The sequence below is a fragment of the Macadamia integrifolia genome, unplaced genomic scaffold (genome assembly GCF_013358625.1).
Source record: "Macadamia integrifolia cultivar HAES 741 unplaced genomic scaffold, SCU_Mint_v3 scaffold832, whole genome shotgun sequence".
In the NCBI taxonomy this organism is placed as follows: Eukaryota; Viridiplantae; Streptophyta; class Magnoliopsida; order Proteales; family Proteaceae; genus Macadamia; species Macadamia integrifolia.
This window is the reverse complement of record NW_024870552.1, coordinates 5,002-8,736: the sequence shown is the minus strand read 5'-3', so window position 1 is coordinate 8,736 and position 3,735 is coordinate 5,002.

The window sequence follows — 3,735 nt, the reverse complement described above, 5'->3', positions numbered from 1 at the left end:
ATATCAATTTCAGGCACAATCATATTTCTTAATTTGGAACTCACATTCTGTTTTTCAAAACATCCTTATCTTAAGGGCAAGACCACTTGTAAAGTAATAGGGAACCAAGGACCAAGGCGTTGGAGTGTTTTCGATCAAACATGTTACCAAGGCATTGATGACATTTGCACATTCTTTCCTGCTATGTGGTTTTCTTTCTCTCTCTCTTTTTTTTTTCTTCATAATAAACTCTATCCTACTCCACTACTGTTGGCCTGAATGACATGGCGGAGCAAACACCAGACACCCAAGTTACTATATAGCTTTTCTTTTTGTATATGCCGACATAAACAGTGATTCCAGAGTTCTTTCAGAAATTTCTTCCCTAAGAGTGTCAATCAAGACATCACGCTTCCTGAGGTGCAATGCCCTGTCTAGTTCCAAGGAAATCAACTTTTATATCACTTTCCACACTTCATTTAAAATTGTGTATTTATCAACTTATGCCAATCTGAAGAGAAGATCTCAACTCCAAATCAAGAGTACAAGGACCTCACAGACTTACATATGGTCCAACACCATAAAACAAGGGCTTCTTATTTTTCAAAAGAGAGTTCCATCTTTTTAAGAGCTTACCGGCAGGGATCCAGGGTTGCTCAATTCCTGAGGTACTGCTATAGAGCAAAACTGTCTTTATCATATTGTGGCGCTTGGCGACCTCCATCGATACAACTATTATTGTAAGTTATTCTTCTCAAGAATTCAATAAATGATAAAAGAAAAAGAAAATAAAGCACTCCAATTTATGAAAAGAAAGCAAAAAATAAAATGGAACTGTCTCCCCAGCAATGGCACCAAAAACTTTTTTGAGATTTAAAAGTAACCGCAAACATACAGATCAGCGTAGCTAATGGGTCAAACACAAGGAGAGTAGCCACTTTATTTTTAGATTCTTTTAGTAACGTAAAAGTGTATGGTTTGATGATTGTGATCTATTTCTAACTACCGCCCTAAAACACATGCATCTAAAATAACGTCCTAACCAACACAACTAGGAAAATTGAAAATTAGAATTAAAAATAAAAACCTAACCATTCACATCTAACCCTAACCATTCATCATCTAGGAATTTAAATACTCAAACCACGCAATTAAAAAGCAAATAGCTGAAAGTAAAAGTGCTGAAATAAAAAAGTACTAAAAAGTGAATAAAAGTGCGAACAAAGGGGACAAAGCCAGAGAGAGGCACATAAGTAGGTTTCTCTACTTAGCCCGAGGGATGCGCCATAAATAATACTAGGTTCCCTACTTGACCAAAGAGTACTCTTACAAGGGCTTTTCTACTTAGCTTTAGGGGAAGGGATGCAATATAAATAATCAAAGTAAAAGGATGGTTCCATGCCTAGAGAGGGGCAAAGCCAATACATGCATCTAGCCAAGGACCTAGGGGGAAAGGGAAAACATCAAAGTAAAAACTAAAATTTAAATCCTAAATTAAGAATGAATGGGTAGCAAGAAGAGAAAATGAGAGGGGGGTGAAAAGACTTATGTAGAAGCTACTTACCTAAACTTCGATCCTTGAACTAAAAACTTGATCGATTTGAGATACTATCAGCCCTAAAAATCAGATTTGAACTAAATCAAATCTAAAATTTTTAGGCCTAGAGAAAACAAACCATGAAGAAAAGCTTGAACTTGAAAAGAGATGCGTCAAAGCTTAAATTTTGCCACCTAGATCTAAGCCTTGAACTAGAGAATCAAAACTATTACAACTTGAAAAACATAAACCATAAAAATAAAAGACATTGCATTTATTAAATAAAAACAAATTATAAAAGTGTTTAAAACCAAAAGCAAAGAAGAACTAAAACTAGAACTAGAGGGAGAGCATGACAAAAATTAAAGAAGAAAAAAAGAGCAAGAGAAGGACACCCTTCCCTACTTGGACGATCCTCTTATATAGGGGATAGGAGAGAGAAGAGAAAAAAAAAGTAGGGGAGAAAAGGAGAACGTCCAAGGGAGATCTTCTAGGAATTGATTGTGTGGTGAGGTGGAGGGAGGAGAGAAGAGAAAAAGGAGAGAAAATAGGGGAGAAAAGGAAAGAAAAGGATTGGTTGGTGGATTTTCTATTTTAGAGGATTTCTTTGGATATTCTTGTTGATGAGGTGGAAAACAGGAGAGAAAAGAGAAAAGAGAAAAGAGAGAAAATAGGAAAGAAAAGAGGAGAATGCCCAAGGGTGGATCCCTTGGGCGATTTTGTGAGGTGGAGGGGAGAGAATGAAGAAAAAATAAGAAAGATTCTTAGTTCCTTGTCTTTTTTTCTTTTTCCCTTTTTTTTTTTCCTATTCTTGTCCTTATTTTCTCTCTCTCTCTTCTTCAAACTTGCGCACAAACCTCTTGGGCAATCTTCTAACAAATTCGAAATTTTCATTTATGCCCCTTTTCTTTAAGTGGAAATTAGGAGAGAAAAATCTTCACAAAATCTCCAAAAAAGTAGGAAAGAGAGTGTGTCAGCCGAGGTGGAGGAGAGAGGAGAGAAGGACACCCATGGTGGGTCCCTCATACTTTTTTGGCATTTGGTATATTCTTTTGTACCACTGGTACAACTGCTGAAGGGTTGTGCCTGCATCTCAGTTCACTTCCTATCTATTATTCTTTTTCTGGCCCTAAAAGAATAATGACGTGTACAGATGTCTACACGAATGTGTACTTTTAATGCAATACGTCTATCTTACTCAGAATTTCATCCTCTTTGCAGCCATGAAAAGAAATGGGACCTCTTTACATGTAAAATTGGAGATATAGAGCATGATAATCCTTAAGGCTTTTAAATGCAAAACCTGTAAAAAGAGAGTAAAACCTAAAGTTGCTCCATTCTAAATATGTAAAAATACATGCTTTTATACCCTAGATTTCACACATAAATGTGTTCATCAATTACTAAACCCCACCCCCAGCTTTGGCATAGCTATCAATAGGGAAGGGAGAAGAAATCAAAGGGAGCTAAAGGAAAAAAAAAAAAAAAAAGAACTATGTGATCAAAAAGCGAGGTCTAGCCTAACATTCAGAATAAATATCCTCAAAAATAGTTGCGGGGCATGCAAACACTAGAAATTATGCCTCATTTGTTGTTGTTGACTCTATAAAAAAATTAGAAACATGATTAGCTTCCCTGTAACAATGGTAATTTTCCAGTCTACACTGAACAAATACCACTGAAGCAATAAACAACTACAAGGCCATCGCCTCACCTAAAAAAATGGACTTGAACTTTGCAATTCGGATTTAACTATGCATACATGATTGCGAAAAATTCTAATTACAATTCCCAATCCACTATGGCCATTGTTTCGATCCCATGATGCATCATTGTTCAGCTTATATAAGGGGTATGTGTGAAGGGGGCTCCCAAACTTAGTTGGCTTCAACTATACTGGATGCAGACAGAGTAGAGAGTGAGGTGGTCCATGGACTATGGATTTAAAGGAACTCAATAGGTGCTTGTTGTGCTGTATAAAATACATCTATTAGGATCCATATCTTGGCCCCAAACATGAAATCATGTCGTGAGCAGCACAAATACCTAGAAATAAAACTACAAAGGCCTTCACTTTATAGAAATGTAAACCTAAAACGATGTAGAAAAATATGGGAAAACAAAAGCAAACAATTACATGATGAACACAAATTTAGGTGGTTTAGCCAGATTGCCTATGTCTAAAGTGAGATTAGATCCTACTTCACTATCAATGGAGA